Source organism: Eschrichtius robustus, chromosome X (genome assembly GCF_028021215.1).
Source record: "Eschrichtius robustus isolate mEscRob2 chromosome X, mEscRob2.pri, whole genome shotgun sequence".
Classification (NCBI taxonomy): Eukaryota; Metazoa; Chordata; class Mammalia; order Artiodactyla; family Eschrichtiidae; genus Eschrichtius; species Eschrichtius robustus.
This window is the reverse complement of record NC_090845.1, coordinates 128,991,794-129,011,712: the sequence shown is the minus strand read 5'-3', so window position 1 is coordinate 129,011,712 and position 19,919 is coordinate 128,991,794. Positions and strand designations below refer to the sequence as shown.

At 35.9% G+C, this 19,919-nt stretch overlaps 1 pseudogene; it reads right to left on the bottom strand.

The window, feature by feature from the left end:
* Positions 1 to 729: 729 nt before the first annotated feature.
* The window catches only part of LOC137756463 (tRNA pseudouridine(38/39) synthase pseudogene), a 38,626-nt pseudogene continuing 19,436 nt past the window's right edge, over positions 730 to 19,919 (bottom strand).

Here is a 19,919-nt window from a genome sequence, read left to right as displayed (position 1 = left end):
TGAGTAATATTCTATGGTATGGATGTACCACAGTTTAACCATTCATTTATTGAAGGACATTTTCGTTGTTTTTATTTTTTGACTATTACGAATAAGGCTGATATGATCGTTCCTGTATAAGTTTTTCTATGAACTTAAAAGTTTTCATTTCTCTGAGGTAAATGCCCACGAGTGCAATTGCTGGGTCATATGGTAATGGCATGTTCAGTTTTGTAAGAAAGTTCCATACTTCTCTCCAGAGTGGCTATACTAGTTTACAGTCCCACCAGTTCTTTTGCACTCTCACCAGCATTTGGTGTTATCATTTAAAAAACTGTTTTAAGTGATTCTGGTTCATGTATAGTGATATCTCATTGAACTTTTCATTTGCATTTCCCTGATGGTAAATGTTGGACATCTTTTTATGTGCTCATTTGCCATCTGTATATCCTCTTCACTGAGATTTCTATTCATGTCTATAGCCTATTTTTTTCTAACACTGGCAAAATCAGGCTTTCATGAATTTGAACACAAGGCACAGGTTTCCAGGTGCACAGAAATACATCTCCATTTTACGACTGCTTTTTAAAAATCTCAATCTTTTAGGACAGGGATAAAAGAACAAATTGTTTCTTATTTAAGCAACAAGACCTTCCTTACTATGACCTTATGGGCTTTTTTTAAGAGCTGATCATCTGAATTTCTAGGACTTCTTGCAATTATATATATAGCATGTATATTATTTCCTTTCTACACCCACCTACCACTAGCTGGTTGTTGCCTCCTAGACCCTGGTGAGTTTCTTCTGTGGTTAAATGATGTTTTAGTTTCTGTATAAACACAGAGCCTCTTTGTTGTCTTCTATAAATAATATTTTCTTCCTCTGTGTGTCATTACAGTCCCTTTAGGCTTCTTGTTTCCTCTTCATGAAATAAACGTGGATGCTCGATGCATCCCCTACTTACAAGATGCTGGATCAGGATTCCTATACTTGACATTTAGGATGATCTATTAGGGGCTTATAGTGTACATTTCCACTCCTACTACAAATGCAATGGTCTGCATTATGACAGAGTTATTAACTTTTCTTTTTTCTATCACTCCATCCATTTTTGGTCCTTTCCCACAGGGTACGGCAACAGAGTCCAGTCCTTCTAGTATACTATACAACATGTAAGTTTTAACAGTGTATTTAGCCTATAGCTGTCGGTGGTGGGTAGCACTGAACTCCTGAACCTCCCAATCCTAGATCCAGTTGATATTTTCAAACTTAAAGTCATATAAGACAAGAGAAAATTCTACAGCCATACCATATTGAGGTTTCTGGGGACATTTCTGTATGTTCAGCAGATTTATCAATAATCTCTGGCTTCTCCATTCCTTGGCCAATCAGAAAAAGGACAGCCATCATACAGCAGACTTGACGATAAAGGAACACCTGGCCAATCACTTCACATTGACATAACTAGAAAGGTTCTTGTCCTTTCCCCTCCCCCAGGCTCTGGACTCCTAGCTGTACTTGAGCAGAGAGAGTAGTCCACTGAAAATTAATCACTCTGCTGGCTACATGTATTTTACACAAGTTCCTGAAATCTTACGTGTCGTCCTATTTCTGAGCTGTATAATTCATGGTTACAATATCTAAATCAGCACAAGGGGAAAATGGCAGTAAGTCTGCTCATGATAGCTGAACCTAGCACTGAAGCTGGGTTCTACAGGGGCCCAGGCCAGTATAGAGAAGTCTGGAAGGAGCACCTGATTGGAAATGTGGGCATAATGAATCTCTTTAGCAGCATCGTTGACCTCTTTCAAATTAAAATCCTCTGAATCCCTGCCCCTTGGAAAGTAAAAACAAAGGTCAAGAGAAATCACCTGTCCAAAGTCATTTAATGTCTTCATTTGTTCACCCACATCAGTGAGGGTTGGAGGTCTGCCTGTTTTCTCCTAGTCTAGTCTTGGTTAAGCCTCAGTTTCTGTTCAGTTGTATTGTGTTCTCCTGACTGGCAAAGCCTTGGTATCCCTAGTCCAGACCAGACAGACTAATGTTAGGGTTGCATGTCTTTGGTCATGAGCACTGAAATTAAAAAAAAAAAAAGAGCACACTTAGCATTTCCAGTTCCTGAAGAATTTTCTCTAATATTTGAATTCTTGTTGTTGTTGGCCTGTTCCTTTTTAAGCCATTGCATCTCCTTCTCCAGTTCTTGTACTCTTATTAGGAGTTTTTCAGTCTGGTTTCTGTTTCTGTCAGTTTTAGCAATGAAATGATAACCCCAGGAATAAAGGAACCATACAGGTCCGACCCATCTGCTTATTGTGGGCCACTGCTATAGCCCATTTTCTAATTGGATTTTTAAATTTTTTCACTGTTGAATGTCAAGAGCTCTTTATACGTTTCAGATACAAGTCCTTTGCCAGGTAATGTGATTTATATTTTTTTCCCAGTCATCATCATGATAGCATGTTTCACAAAGCAAAAGTCATAATTTTCATGAGGTCCAGTTTATCAATTTTTTCCTTTTATGGATCACGCTTTTGGTGTCTAAGGACTTTTCACCTGGTCTTAGGTACCAAACATCTTCTCTAAGATTATATAGTTTTACATTTCAATGTGTGATTTTTCTTCGTTTCTGTATAAGGTATGAGATTTGGGCCAAGGTTTTTTTGTTGTTATTTTGTTTTGTTTTTAAACTATGGATGTCCGATTGCTCCAGGACAATTTGTTAAAAAGGGTACTCTTACTCCTTGAATTGCTTTTTCAGTTTTGTCAAAAATAGTTAGGAATATTGGTTTGAGTCTATTTCTGGGTTCTTTATTCTGTTCCATTGATATATGTCATCCCTCAGCAAACACCATGCTGTCTTCATTATTGTGACTGCATAGTAAACCTTAATACCAGGTAGGGTGACTCTTTCCACTTTATTCTTATACTCTCTTTGTAGTTTTGTTATCAGGGTAATCCTGGTTTCGTAAATGAGATGTGAAATGTCCTCACCCTCTTTGATTTTGTGATAAAGAGTAAATGTCAATGTATAATCTCTGTTTGGTAGAATTTTCCAGTGAAATCATGTGGACATGGGTATTTTTTTTTTTCAGAACTTAAACTACAAATTCAATCTCTTTATTGGTTATAGGACTAATTACATTGCCTATATAACCTTGTTGGGGGGGGTGGTAACTTGTGGTATTTCAAAGAATTGATTCATTTCTTCTAATTATTCAAATTTATGAGTTAACAACAGTATCCACTTATTATCCATTTAACTGACTGCAGGATCTGTGATGATAGTCCCTGTTTCATCCCTGATATTTGTCGTTGTTTTCTCTAATTTTCTCTTTGTCAGTCTTCCCAAAGTTTTGTCAATTTCATTGATTTTTTTGAAGAAATAGAGAAAATCAATGGGGAAACACTATTTTATTCTTCCTTTCAATTTTGTTGATTTCTGCTCTTTATTATTTACTTGGGTTTATTTTCTTCTTTTTCTCCTATCTTCTTTAGGTAAGAACTTAGGTCTCTGATTTGAGACCTTTCCTTCTTTCTAATGTAAGCATTTAATGCTATAAATTGCTCTCTTAGTGGTACGTTAGCTGCAGTCCACATATTTTGATATGTCTTTTCATTTTCATTCAGTTCAATGTCTTTTAAAAAAAATTTTCCTTGAGACTTTGTCCTTGACCCATGGATTATTTATAAGTGTGTTAAATTTCCAATTGTTTAGAGATTTTCCTGTTGTCTTTCATATTTACATATTTCTAGTTTGATTCCATTATGCTCAGAAAATATGTTCTGTAGGATTTCAATCTCTTAAATTTGTTGAGGCTCATTTTATGGCCCAGGATATACATTATCTTGGTATCAATATATGTTCTGTAGACTCTTGAAACAAGTGTGTACTCTGCTGTTGTTGACTCTTCTATATATAAATTAGATCCTGTTGGTCATTGTTTTGTTCAGTTATTCACTCTTTGCTGACTTTCTGCCTAGTGGTTCTATCAGTTGCTGAGTGTTAGGTGTTTGAAGTCCAAGTATAACTGTGGCTTAGTCAATGTCTTCTTTCAGCTCTGTCAGTTTTTGCTTTGTGTATTTGGAAACTCTGCTGTTTGGTTGATACATATTCAGGATAGTTATATCTTTGTGGTGGATTGATGCTTTTATAATAATGTAATATCCCTCCTTTGCCCTTAGTAGCTCTCTTTGCTATGATGTCTACTTTACCTGATACTAATATAGTCATTCCTGCTTTTTATTTTTAATTGTGGTAAAATACACATAACAAAATTTGTCATGTTAACCATTTTTAAGCGTGCATTTCAGTAATATTAAATCCATTTATGCAAGCAATCTCAAAACTGTTTTCACCTTGCAAAACTGAAACTCTATACCCATTAAACAACAACTCCTCAATCCCCCTCCCTCCATTCAACTTTCTGTCTATGAATTTAGCAACTCTAGCCACCTCAAATAAATGGAATCATACAATATTTGTCTTTTTGTGACTGACTTATTCATTTAGTATAATGCCCTCAAGGTTCATCCATGCTGTAAGAATGTGTCAGAATTTCTTTCCTTTTTTTAAGGCTAAATAATATCCCATTGCATGTATAGACCAGATTTTTAACCATTTATCTATCAGTAAATACTTGGGTTGCTTCCATCATTTGCCCATTGTGAATACTGCTGCTATGAGCATGGGTATACAAATGTATCTTCAAGACTGATTACAGATCCTTTTGTGTATATATCCTGAAATAGAATTGCTGGATCATATAGTAATTCTATTGTTAATTTTTTGAGAAAACTTCATATTGTTTTCCATATTGGCTGCACTAATTTATAGTCCTACCAACAGGACACAAGGGCTCTGCCATCATATCCATTTCCCAGAAGAGTGATTCTGCCCCTCAATCTCTGGTGCAACCCTATTCCTTTTTTTCCCTTAATCTAGCTGAGCCAGGCTGGCATTTTGAAAAGTAATATTTTTTTTCAGAATTCAGGGAGGAAATACATAAGAATATGTTAGGAAGCAAAAACTTGCCAAGCTTGCCAAGTCCAAGTTTCTATTCCAAGTGCTGTCACTTGAACTTGGCTTCCTACTCCCTCACCTCTTTGCCATCTTCTTCACCAAGTGTCAGCCGGCTGCTCACATCACCATCCCCTCAGAGAAATACACGGCAACCATGATTCAACTACATGACTTAGTCTTTTTACTTGGTTTTGGTCTCCTAACAAAGAAACTACTTTTTCCAGAAGCAACTGACAAGATGATTTTTCGTTATCAGTTATCACCACCATTATGAATAATTTTATTTCCTTCCAAATTTCTGATAGCATATCTTGTGTTTTCTCTGATTCATAATCAAATTGTCCATTTTGATTATCTTTACCATGTGCCAAGGCTTGGATTGATTTTAATCTATATTTTCAATCCAATAATTTATGTTGCTAAATTTAACAATTCATTTCTCATGGTTCCTTTTGCTCTGTTTGTATTTTTAACTTTTTGAATTGCATATTCAGTTCACTTATTTTCATTCATTCTTCTTTAATGATGAAACTTCTTTAGTCTGGATTTTCTCATATGTACAGTTTGCCCTTATTTAATAGTAATATTAGTACCTAAGTACTTACTATGTGCCACTTTTATAAATATTGGGTTGGCCAAAAGTTTGTTCAGGTTTGGCCAACCCAATGTTTTACATACATTTATTTAATCCTCCAATAACCTTATTGAGTAGGAAACTGCACAGAGGTTTTACGTTTTCTCATGTTTACCCAAGATCACACAAGTTGTGGATGGCAGAGCCATGATTGGAATTCAGGCAATCTGTCTGCAGATACAGTCCTTTAAATCACCATAATTTAAAAAGTAATCTATAGCACTTCCTGTGTTTCCCTTTTCCCATGGAAAATTCTGGCTGGGACTTGGTGCCTATTTATGTCATCCTGGTACAAATCAAGATAAATAGCAATATACAATACCCTTGAGTCTTCATAAACTATTAATATCTACATTTTGGAAACCTAACTGTTTTTCCACAGGAAGACTATTTCTTTTAAAGTGTCATCATAAGTAGCTTTTTCGTGGAAATCTTAATACCAAATAGCAGTTGTTGAATTAGTTTTAAAACCCTCCTTTCTCGCCACTTCTCACTTCAGACTATGTGACCCTAAAACCTTCCCTGAATACCCTCAATACATACAATATATTCCCCAGCTTTTAAGAAAAATTTCTGTCCCATAGTAAGCTCTCAAACATATTTTAAATGAATATATTATTGCATTGTGAAAAGCAAACTTTCAATGATTGGAAGTGGAGACAGATTTCCAGTCTTAAAATAATTTAGACACTTTGCCACTTAAAATTAACTTCCTATCAAATCTCCATCTTGGAGAATTATGAAGCTAATGATCCAGATGTATATAGGTAATATATCCTTCAAAACATCAACAACTTTGCAGAGAAGCTAAACGAAGATTTTTGTGGTGAATAGCAGTAGAAAAGAACCTACCATTGAATGTACAGATTTATAAATCAGTTCACACATGGGATTCAGTTGAATACGAGTAACAACTCAGCAAACATTAGCTCTTATCTTCATGTGTATGACAAGATATGGTAAGGTTCAACACTGGTATAATTTTTTTTTTCTTTCACTTAATCTTTGTTCTCTTAGAGGGCTTGTATTTGTACATTATAATGAGAGTGTGATTATTCGATGCCTTTTTAGGATACTATAACTGAAGCCAACTTATTCTATCATTATTACTACCCCAAAATTATAGCTTCCTGACATACTCTAAAAATAAAATTTCTTAAAATTACACATAGGATTGCCTAAAAACCAGTATTTACAAGACTATTTGCAATGTTTTATGTAAATATCTAAATGGGGAGACCTAGAGACTGATACTTCAATCACATAAAATATGTTGTGAGATTTCTTTCCTACTACTTCCTTTGTGCTGTATTGGGAAATCCCTCTGGTACCATCTAGAAAAACATTTGCTACCCTTCTTGTCTTTACCATTATCATTTCACTATTTGCTCTATTCCAAGCCAATACTGAAAGGAAATTGAAAGTGAGTATACTCAAAATTAGTCCTTCAACTCATCCTTTTTTTAAAATCAGAGAGTGGACAGAACGAAAACATCAATCAATGCTAAGTCAATAACACTTGGAAGAAAATGTTCCGTTCTTGCTTCCCTAATCATCCTTCTTCTAATTACTTCCTGAACAAAGTCTGACTTTGAGGACCATGATATGACCCTCATTTTGACTTTATCTCGAGTCAAATCAGAAGTTTCATACATTTGGTATGTCAGCTACCACTACTTGAGAAAGTCATTTTGAAAGTGGCAGTCTAAGTGATTGCCCTTAACCAAGGGCATGGCGACTGTGTCTAAGCTCAGCCCAATGGACTTGTTTCTCACAGCCCCACATAAGTGAAATATTTGGCTGTGGACAGCTGCTACAAATCACTGTCACCCAAACCTGTATGTTGTGGCCTGTTTCTTTCTGGCATGCAGACAGTTATGCTTTATATTGAACCATTTTGAATTGATGGAAATTTCTTATTCATCTTATAGTTTTGCATTTGAATCTGTATACTGCATTTTCTGAAAAAATATTATTCTGAACTTATCCTGAGCACTCCTGTAGTACTTTACTCCATAAATATTCTGTCAGCCAAACAATGTTCCCTGTTTTCAGTACCACATCCATTATTCAGACTCAAAAAGGCACTGAAGATAAGGCTGAGCATTCTGTGTGAATCCTGGCTTCTAGTGAGTATTGGCCTTAAACATTTCTCCTGCACTTTGTGGGCATAGGCCTGAGATTCATCATCCTACCAAGATATTAAAATATGCATATGGGACTTTTAAAAATCACTTTTTAACCATCATAGTGATAATTCGTTCAGAATGAGATATTTATAAAGTCTCAGCTGATCCTCCAAAAAGTTATATGTCAATATGGCAAAATAGTAACTTCATGTTGGAAGAACTTAGCAAACACCAACTTAAGTGATTAAGATGTATATCACTAACAAAAGAGAAATTGACATCTAATATACCTACTGATAGGGTGCACTAAGAAGAACACAGCATCTTTTCAGTGTTATTCCTGTCAAAAATGTATAACTTAAATCTATCGTGAGGAAATATCAGATAAACCAACATAAAGAGATATTCTACAAAATAAGTGGTCTTTATTCTTCAAAAATTTCAATGTCATTAAATACAAAGAAAGGATGAGGAACTGTTGTAGACTGAAGGAGATTAAAGAAACATAACTAAATGCAATGAATGATCTTAGGTGGGTCGTGAATGAGGAAATGCAACTATGAAGGTTATTATTTAGACAAGGTCAAATTTGACTATGGATTTTAGAAGGATCAGAAAACTTTTTCTGTAAAGGATCAAATATTAAATATTTGTAGACTTGTGGGTCATATGGTACCTGTTGTAACTATTCAATTGTATTGTTGTAGGCCAGAAACAGTCATAGACAAAATGTGGTTGTGTTCCAGTAAAACTTTATTCACAACAAGCAGCAGTTGTCCATGTTTGACCTGAGACCTAGGGTTTGCAGATTCCTAAATTAGAGAATAGTATTATATCAAAGTTAAATCTCCCAATTTTGGTATTACTGTGGTTTATTGTTCTAGGAAATACCTCCTAAGGTATTTAGGGATTTAAGGTAATGATGCATAATATATGTGACTTATCCCTTAAATGGTTTTGGGGGAATAAATACTATATATTTACATACTATATGTATTATTTACACAGAAAGAGAGAGAGAGAAAGAAAACAAATGAATGAATGAGTGAAAGCAAGAAAATGTGATGAAATATTGGTGAATCTGGTGAAGAATAAAGGAAATTCCTAGTACTATACTTGCAACTTTCCATAAATTTGAAATTGTGTAAAAATAAAGTTGAACAAAAAATCTCAATTAAAAAAATAAATGTGCACACCAGATGGATGCCTATTTTGTCATTGGTTTTCTAAACCTACATAGTCAATCCATCGTTTTAAGCTGGTCTTTTCTGTCACGCATAATAGCTACACTTACATTAAATATTTTAAAAATTATTTTAAAAATGTCTTCACTCAACATGCAATCTATCTGTGCCTCTGTTTTTGTGACTTAGAGAAATGATCTTAAACTTAGTATTGAGAGGGTATAGTAGAAAGAAATTTGTGGAGTCAGAGGATCTGAATTTGAACTTCATCCATGTTTCTTATTAGCTACATTTATAGGCAAGTCACTTAACTCCTCAGTTTATTCGTCTATAACTATGCCATAGTGTTGTTCTGAGCATTGAAATAATGAAGATGATGATGCTATAAAATCCACGAAGTGCTATGCACAAGGGAGAGTTCCCCTTATTTATAATGACTAGATTTTCTAAGCTAAAGAGCAAATGTATAATACACCATTGCACTTACGTATGTTTTTAAAACATCAGATGAATATACTTTTACGAAACCAAAAACTTTGAGACAAGATGTCAAACTAACATGGGCTTCCTCTCCAAACCCAACCAAAGAGGCAACGAAGAAGTCAAGATATTGACAGAACACAATCCTACACTCCACACCTGAAACAAATGTGTGAGAACTCCTTAGAGACATATAGAAAGTGTTTGGGTCTAAGAATGGAGGGGAAATGACTAATGGAAATTGGAGAGGGTAAAGAACCCAAGGCAGGGGGATAAGCTGGGGTAAATGATTCTCTTTGTAGCCACTAATTTCCTTCACATTGTCCTGGAGAGCCCCAAGATATCGATGTGATCAAGGTGGGCTAAGTCAGACTTGGAGCTGGGAGGCACCTCTCAATTGCACTTATGAACCTAGATGTCTAGTTACTGTCCTGGCACTAGTCTGAGACCACTCAGAGCCCTCATAAAACAAAATACATATGGAAAAAGCAATGAAATAAATAAAAGCACAACCCAAAGAGTGTTCAAGCCTGGACACATGGATCTGTACCTGCTATATTAATGTGGGGCAATCAAAAGAGTCTCTAATATTGAATAAACAAAAATTACCAAAGATATCCTGCTTTTTAAAAGATATACTTGAAAATAGAAAACTGTTGTAAATAAACATATGGGGAAATAAATGAGGCACATATAAACCACAAGATTTAACAGCACACAGAAACAGGTTCTTTGAACATGGTACGACTGAGGCAGGTTTTAAACATGACCACAGATTATAAGGGACTCCTTCATTTGAGAGGTGAGTGCTATTTCCCCTCTCCTTGAATCTGGGCTAGATTGGGATGGCTTCAGCAAATAGAGTCCCATGGATGCCACTCTGTGTGCCTTCTGACTGAGTCATAAAAAAGTCAAGCAGATTCTGAGTCTCTAGGTCCCTTAGAATACTCGCTCTCTGGATACTTCCTCTTGGAACCCAGCTATCATGATGTGAGAAGCCTAAGCCAAATAGAGAGTCCATGTGTAGTCACTACAGTCTACCGTCCCAGCCCCAGTCATTGAGTCTTCCAATCTGAGGCCTCAAATATTGTGGAACAGAGACAAACCATTCCTCCTGTGACTTGTCTAAACTGATGTCCCACAGCAATCTTCAACATAATAAAAATGGTTGTTTTATGTAGCAATACATAACTAAAACAAAAAAAAATTTTAGAATAATAATAAATAATAAATAATAATAAAGGAGTGATAAAAATCTTCTGTGTCTTGAGGAAAAATACACCAAATAAACCACGCATTAACTAATAAATTCTAATGTAAATGATGAGATCCTTTGACCTTAAGAACAATACAAGTAGTATCTGTCAAAACTGTGGAATATATCTAAAGCACAACTTACAGAGAAATTTACAGTTTTGAATATTTTTATTAGACTATGTGGAAAAAATTTAAAAACCATTCAACTAATTAAGCTTGAAAAAAATATCAACAGAGTAAATCTGAAAAGAATAAGAAGGTTTAAAATACAACTAAGGGCAAAACAAATGAGACAGAAAACGAAATATGAGAGAATAAAACGAAAGCTGATTCTTTGTAAAGACAAATAAGAAATATATTTATGCATTACTCACCAATATAGCTAACATAATCAGAAAAACAAAATGCAGTAAATAAAATGGAGATCAAAAAGTGAGCTCATATACTTATTACTGGGCCTGGCCAGATGATCCAGGATAAATTCCCTATTTTAAAGATAAGAATGTTAATTACATCTGCAAAGTCCATTTTGGCATGCAACTCAACATATTCGTGAGAAAGAAGAGAGAGAGAAGGTCACAGGGGCCAAAATTTTGCCTACCACACCTCCCATGTCCACATGGGCTATCAGACTCCTTAAATTCTTCTAATGTCTATCTTGTAAGCATCTCATCAAAAACTCTGATCCTCTCTCATGAGGGTTAAATGTTTGTGCTGTCATCTATTGTGATTTTTTCGTATCTTTAGATCTTAAAAAAAGCTCTGTGTTTTACTTTTGTATGACTCTCTGCTTTTCTGTTTGGGAAGCTGAGGACCACATCTTACTTTTCTCTGCAGCATCTCCAATATCTAACATTGCAATCAGTGCCCTGTGTCTAGTCTGTAAATGTTTGTTTGGTAAGGAGACAGTGTTGCTTAATGGGCTTTGACATAAAGCAGACCTGCGTTCAAATGATGGCACTGCTACTTATTAAGTGGATAAAGAGCTGTAGGATGTGTAAGTTATCTCAACTTTCAGTCTTACATCCTCATCCATAACATAGGGATAATGCCACCTCTCCCTTATAAATAGCCATTATTAACTGAGAAAACATAGGCACGTTAATTCTGTCCTTCAAACATTTTTGTTATCTTCTAAATGTCAAGCCACGTGCCTCCTAATGGATGTTTAGTAGTAAATTAGACAAGCTGTCTCTTTCCTCATGGAGTTCACAGTCTAGAAGGGGAAATATACAGTTAAACTACTGTGCATTTTTAATGCGTGGTATATGAACCAAATTGATTCTCTTTGAGTCGGTGGCCCATATATGGGAAATACCGGTGAACTCCATGTAAATTTGCAAGCTTGCCTAGCAATATTTCCAGAGAATGCCTAGCACACTCTGTTCTGCACCTGATTGTTCTTCTCTGACCTACCATGTGTTTATCTAGTCAACTTTCACTAGTTAATGACTCTCTCCACAGTCCTTTTGGATTAATGTTTCTAGTCTACTGTCTGTTTGGTTCTTAATCTCAGCTTCAATCCTTAATGCTGCTTTACAAATCACTCTTGTTCCCATTCTCTGCCGGAAAAGGGCTTTTTGTCCCCAAACTACAGTCAAACCCATCTCTGGGATCTGTCAGGGAGGAAATTTCCCCCTTCCCTCTCTTGAGTTCTTGTGGCTGGACTAACAGTAAAATTGATGCAAGGCAAAACAAATTTTAATTCATGCATATGGAGGGCCCATTTGGGACCTCAGAAGTGGCCAAAGTAGGCAGCTTTTATACTTTTTAGACAAGAAAAGAATACAATTGTGAGGAATTGACAGGACCAAGAAACTTAGGTTTGGGTACTTTATTAGTGAAAACTCTAAACAGAGTTTGGGCTTGGGGTAGTCAATTAAAGAAGTCACAAGGTTTGTATATATAGGTTTCTTGGCCCCAATTCCCTATCTTTGGTGATAAGGGTGTCCTTCTACCTCCAGATGCAGGGAGAGCACCTTTCATGAGAGATTTATTTCCTGATTTCAGGGAGACATAAAGCAGGTCAGAGTGCCTCTCCTGCATTGGCTGTTTATTAAGTAACTTTAATTCAAAATAATCAATATGTCGTTGAGGCACATTTTGGGGTGGCTTACCCTGGACCCCAACAGACCCTTCAAGGCTTAGGGCCTCAAGGTTTATAGAGAAATATTGACCCTTGGGACAGAAATGCAGAGTTTCCATTTCTCTTATCCTGTACGGCTTAATGGATTTTTGTTCTCTCCCCCATCCTTCCTTCCTTATTAATCAAGACAAACTTAAATTTGAACCCTTGGCTCATAGCATGAGAGAAAGTACCAGAAGATCTCATGGACTCCCTCCTCCAGATACTCTAAGCACTGGTCTCTTGTTGTTCCATCAGCCGTATTTGCACCTGGACAAGTTTGCCTTGTTGTCCACAGAGATGACGCCACTGAAATCTGATTTGATGTGACATTCAGCATTTCTGGAGAATCCATTTGAGATGTATCCATTGGAAGAGTGTTGCTGTATTTATTTAAAAACTGAATCTGAAGATAAGGATCCCCCTATCTGTCCTTCTTAGAATTCAGTGCCAAGAAAACAGGTGTTTGGGTAGCTTTGCTTCTTTTCACCAGAAAATCACACAATATTATCCAGTGGGTCCTGCTTCTTGTTTGGGCTGCTAAATTGATTGCTCAGTTTCTATACTTCATTCATTCCAGATTCCAACCTGATTCTCTCTGCCCTCTTTTAAAATAGATTCTCACATGTATATGAATTTGTATTTGCGCGTACTCTTATTTTTTTGCATTTTAACTGCACTTATCAAGAAATATTTTCATATTGTATCTTAATCCTTTTAGAATTAGGCATGTTGTAATTTATAAGTAATTTAAATCTCTTAAATATCATCTGGAAGATGAGTTCTTGCCATGCTGAGCCCTCAGATAAATATGCACAACCTTTCAGCAAATCTGCCAAGTCATAAGGTACGGATCCCGTTTATAGTCCAAATTGACACTTGTTCCCACAAAGAAATAAGTGATTAAAAAGTACTAAGCTCTTTATAGCCAATCTCAGGATACAAAAAAAAAAAAAAAAAAATACAGATTCATGAGCTCATTCTTCAATACTGAGTTTTGAAATATTTTGGCTAAACTAGACAGCTCTATACAATGTAACTATGAGGATTGAAATGGTGCAAATAAAATGATGTATAAAGCAATTTATTCCAAATGAACCTGCAGTGCCTGCCTAGGTCTTTGCTCTTTTGAGCCTTTGATCTTCATACCTGAAATGACTTAGGCTACACATTAATAAGGTTTGGCTTAAAACTATACCCTAAAACCCTAGCCAGGGGTAAATGCAAATACTACTAAGCACAGGTTTCAGCAACCCCTTGCTATGTTTCTGGAGATAAGAGGCATTATGGATCTTAAGCAACAATTAGTTAGATATTTTTTTCAAAATATACGTTGAGCCCTAATATCTAAAATAGGAAAAAGCAAAACCACCTGATACGAAACATAGATAAGAGACCCTGAACCCTAATGCAAACAGGTCCCGGGTTTGGCCATCTCTGTTCTTGATGTATCTGGTACTTCTGGGAAGAATGCTGATTGATCAGAGAACTCAACCCAGCACCCAGAAATTCATATGTTCATGTAGACATTAATATGTAAGACAGAAATCTGAAAAATATTTAAAGTTACTTGACCTCTCTGAATCTAAATAAAAGTGACTGGCTTATAGGATTAAATGAAGTACTGTGTATATTGAGGCACAGAAGATGTTTAATTATCTTTAGGAGAAAATAAAAATAAAACAATATTCGGCAAAATTTGTCATTAAATTATAGAGAGGTTACAGTTAACATCATAATTCACCATTATTTTTCACTTTAAGGTTAAAAATCACTAAATATGAGCTGAAATTATTTTCTGATTTTATTGAGACATAATTATATAATATATAAAATATATATTATAAAAAATATAAAATATAATACATAAATATTGTATATATTTAAGGTATACAATGTGATGATTTGATATCCTATATATCGTGAGATGATTATCACAATCAAGTTAATTAACACATCCATCACTGTGATGAGAAAAGGGCTATTTTGAGTTGCTGCCTAGGCATTTTACAGTATGACAACCCTGCTCACACCCAAAGTCTGGACATTTAGATAAGGATCTGAGTTTAGAATTACTGCCCCAAATTCCTGCTTTGATTTTCCTGGAGCATCTTTTAAAATAACCACTTAGAGCTGAGCCCACAAAAAGATACTGACGTCTGCCCCAACCATCTTATAAGTAACAGGTGCTTGCTACCCTGCTCTCCATCTCCTGCTCGCCGGTGACCTGGGATGGAGGACTACCCTTCCCCTGCCTCATTGCTGGAGATTGTTCTGCCATCACTATTTACACTATGGTGTTTTGGGGGGAGTCACTCAGTGCATTTTATAATAATCCTCAAGAATAGGATTGTGGTTGGCCTAGTCTTCACTCCCTCCAAGTTTTCCAGGATCATAAGCAATATACCCAATACAGCCCCTCTTACCACAGAAGTATCAGAGCAAAATTTGAATTAAACATTGGAAACACATGCCAATTGTCCCTGGAGAATTTTCACATGGAATCCACAACACGCAATGTGAATCATCAAGAATGTAACCACTGGGTGTCCACCTCATCCAGGCAGATAAAGGGTCATTATGTCCATTTCCCCCAGAGCTTCAGTTTTTGTACATCACTTCTAACCCCACGCCATCCCTGGTATACGTGGGCAATTATATGGTCTGTAGCATAACTCTGATATATTCTTGTCCCTTTATGCTGTAGAGACGACTCATCCTCCTTCTTTATTGGGCATCCCCTAGTCTGAGGAGGAGGGCAACCACTGAACTGCAAAGTTTGAAGAACAGTGAGTGACAATGAATTCTAATCGCATAAACAAAGATGAGGACCCAAGCAGAATTCAAGATAGTACAAAGGAAATATATAGCAGCAGAAGGCACTCAATTATATTTCAACTTGTTGGAAAGATGCGCATCGTCTCTCTGGTGGTCCTGCCACTTGGTACTAATAAAACAGAGCAGTAAGCGTTCCCCAGCAGCCCATACTGCAGCCTGCTTTATGTCAACCCTTGCTGCCTTTTGTGTTCATTAAACTTCAGGAAACAAATACAAACATATAAAATGCTTTCGGATAGCCTCCCACTTTGCCATTTGGAACCTACATGTTTCAATCACCTCTCTCTGCATCAGCTGACATGTAGTGCAATGCACAAGACCAGATGCAATAACAAATTGAGAAAAAGAACCCAATAAAACTCTTGGCATTTGCTTTGGGCTGCCTGTTCTATGGCAATAGCAGATGACAGCCTCTGTGCCTAGATTTTTTTTAAACTCCTTAAGAGCTCTAACAGAAGTTTTGGTGGACAAGGAAAACACCAGGAATTGATCAAGGCTTGCATCCATTCTGCTTTGTTTCATGTAAAATGCACACTGGAAAACATGCAAAGATCCTTTTTGCTTTAATCCTAATACGCTATCCGGTGATTGAAATTACCCACCTTCTGGTTGGGACCATAAAATCAACAACCCAGAGAGGAGAGGTTTTATTTGACAACTGCACTACTAAAAGATCTATGAAAAATATTAAGAACAAGTACTTTCTTATACTCATAAAAAGGCAGTGAAGAAAACTGCAAAATCACTTTTTATTTCTTGCCAAGGGCAAGAAAACATAAGCATAAAGAGCAAACCAACCACAAACAGCATGGATATCACTCTACGTTCTTCATGTTTATGCAGCATGTAATGAAAAAGGCTTTCCAGAAATACGAACTGTAAATACATCTCAGAGAAAAATGAAAATGAGAAAAAAAGCTAAGGTATTGTTTTGTATAGGGATCTCACTTTTCTTCCTTGCCTTTATCTTATTTGCCTTCCTATCAAAGGAGAAAAACCACAGAAGTGACAGTAAATCTTTTTGAAGAGTTCTAGTTAATCTAAAGAGTTGATATTTCTTAATGACAGTGTTGAAACAAAGATAAGCCGGGCAGCATGATGTAGGTTAAACATTCCCAAGGCAAAAGAGATTCAGCGAGAGGAGGGAGGTCAGGGATTTCAGGGCTGAAAATGTCCTGGTTATGGGGCCTATGCAATTGGTCTATCAAAAAAAGGCAATGTCAAGGAGAAACACAGTTTTCCACAGGTAATTTATAAAACATGAAAGTGAGCATTCTGCTTACTTGGATGTGTAAGTACCACCAGCCTTTATAAATTTAAAGTATGGCCTAATGAGCTAAGCAGCATATTAAATCAAGAATAACATAATTCTTCTTATAGATTAATGATACATTTCAATATGCCTCTGAGGGAGGGGAAAAATGCCTTTAAAAGATCTACATAAAATATTTTCTTAGCCGAAGCTGCCACTGAGTTGGATAATCAAAATGTGTTCTCGGATATGGGGATATATGTGTATGTATAGCTGATTCACTTTGTTATAAAGCAGAAACTAACACACCATTGTAAAGCAATTATACTCCAATAAAGATGTTTAAAAAAAAAATGTGTTCTTGCAATTGACATGCTACTCTTCACATTATAGTGGCTATTTAAACAAATTTTTATCTTGATTTTGAGAAAACAAATGTGGTTTATTTCTATATTGATAAAATGTGGTTTTACTTCTAAATAAACGGTCTCTTATCCTGCTTTCCCCAACTCTTGTTTAAATGTTAAATACATGTAAAAAATAGTTTCAAAGATGGTTAGCTCTGCCATCTTCCCAATCCTTAACTCTTTTATCAACCTCCAGGGTGGAAGGGTGGGAAAGTGGGAAAACATTCACGTGAAAATGAATGGACTCACTAGTCAGTGTCTAATATTGGACACTGGTGACACCCTTCTCTGGACTTCCCTTTCTTCTACTGCAGCAATAGCTCTATTTTCCTGTTGTGCTTTAAAATGTCAGTTATTTTTTTTTTTAATGGGACTATCAAAATCCAAATGCATTCACTGGAAAAAAATATATACAGCTTTATATAGCTAAATCTTATTAACCACTTATTATGCGGTAGTCACTGACCTAAACTATGTACTCACTTATTTCTCATTTAATCCTTACAACAAACCTAAGAGGTATGTGCCCTTTTCCATTTTATAGATGATAAAATTGAGGCAAAGAAAGATTAAGACATTTATACTATATGGAAATAAAATGGGAATAAAAAGAGCCCTGGGCTATGTGCTGTGAAGGATCGAAAAATGTTATAATCTATTAGACAAAATATATTATGACATTTATATACAAATATAGACACAAAGACCTATAGTATAAAAGAATGAAATAATAGTTCTAGAGATATAAACCAAAAAATTCCAGTCCAATTTAGGCAACTGCTTAGTCAACCAGGTGCATGCACACACACATACACTAACACACTCAGGTCCTTTATGTAATGAGGTGGGTATACATAAATAATTGTGAATGAAGAGGAAAAAGGAATGGGAGGATATTAAAGCAAGGAAGCAGATTGGCATAGATAGTGTCAAATGACAAAAATAATGCAAATGAGTAACAGATTTGATGTTCTTTATTCAAGGGAAAATAATCCGTGGATCTGGGGAGTACAGTGCCTCACAAACAGTGGAGCACTGTTTGGGAGGGATTTGAGCCAAGAGCTAGTTTTACAGAGTGTTAGAAAAGGCAACATGGAAACAGGGCATGATTGGCTAGGAGGTTGGGATTTCCTTACAAGGCTAGTTGGTCCTGTTTTCTAGGGTAAGTTGAACTAGCTAAAACTGAATTGGAAGATTGTGATTGGTGTATGTTAGGTTTCCCTAGACAGGTGTTTCCAGTAAGCACAGGCTGATTTGGCTTTAGATTTGTGATGTGGACAGGACCACTTAGGTGTCCTCCATGTTGAGGGTCCTGATATACGAATTACTATTTATAGACCATATGGTCCAGTGCAATTGCTAGAGCTGGGCTAAGATATATCTCTAACAACACAGTGACCAAAAGGGGGTAAGAGTTAAATAACAGCACTATTGACATTTTTGACATGACAATCTTGTGTCTTTCAAGTCTATTCTGTGCACTTGCAGGACATTTAGCCACTGTCCTCTAAGTCATAGAGTAGTTGATTGTAGCAGCCCCCAGTCTTTATGACAATCACAATGCCTCCACACATTTCTAAATTCTGTAACTCAGTGGTCCCACTTGAGGACCACTGAGTTACAGAATTCACGTCGTTCACCATCTTCTATTTAGAAGACAGTAATCAATTACTTTAGATCAGATTCTCAGTGCTGACTTTTTTTTATAATAATGTTACTTAAATGTATATAAACAAAGCTAAGTACAAACTTGTTTTGATAACACACAGTAGTATAAAACAAAGTAAAATTTATAATTAAATGACAACAAAATCATAATATCTATGGAAACAAAAGCACTCTGCAAAACACATATAATGATACTGACTGTCATGGCTCGCGTCTTTGAGCTTTGTAATACCTATGATACCAAGGATTGTATGATGTCACAATACTTCCCATCATTTTTCTATTGTCAAGCCATTTTCAACTCACTTTGTACAACATGTCATTGCATAATTTGGCCTTCACTGGTGCAAATACATCACTTAGATATGAAACCCACACCTAACGTTTCCTCACTAGTTCAAGGCTAAGTAGTAGTACTTGGAGCCAACATAATTACAAAACTAAACACAGGCCCTGACATCATGTGGCAATATTCAATTAAAAGATAGTTCATCAGGAAATTCAGAGGTCTCCAAATTACAAAATTTTCACTGATTCACTCTCTTCATTAATGGAATTTTTCTAAGTGATTTTTAACTCTCATTTGTCCCATGTACATGCAGCCTAAGATAAACTACGTAGTTCTTTGTGGAGATATAGACCAGTATTCCAATTTAAAGAATAACAGATACTAATGAATACTAAAAACATCAGTGAGCTCTTATCACCGTCACCAATCACATGATGTGGTAAGCATCGTTTTTCTCTTTGCAGATAAAGTTCTGCAGATAGCACTGAACACAAAAATTGGGTTTATGTCAAGTGTCATCTCCTCTTTGCATACAGCGTGATCTTATTCCTGTGTTATTCTTATTTAAAGGATTCCATTTAGCAGGAACATTCTTGACTCTAGAAGAGTTTAGGAACTAAACAGACTCAGCGTATTTTATACACAACCCTCTGAGA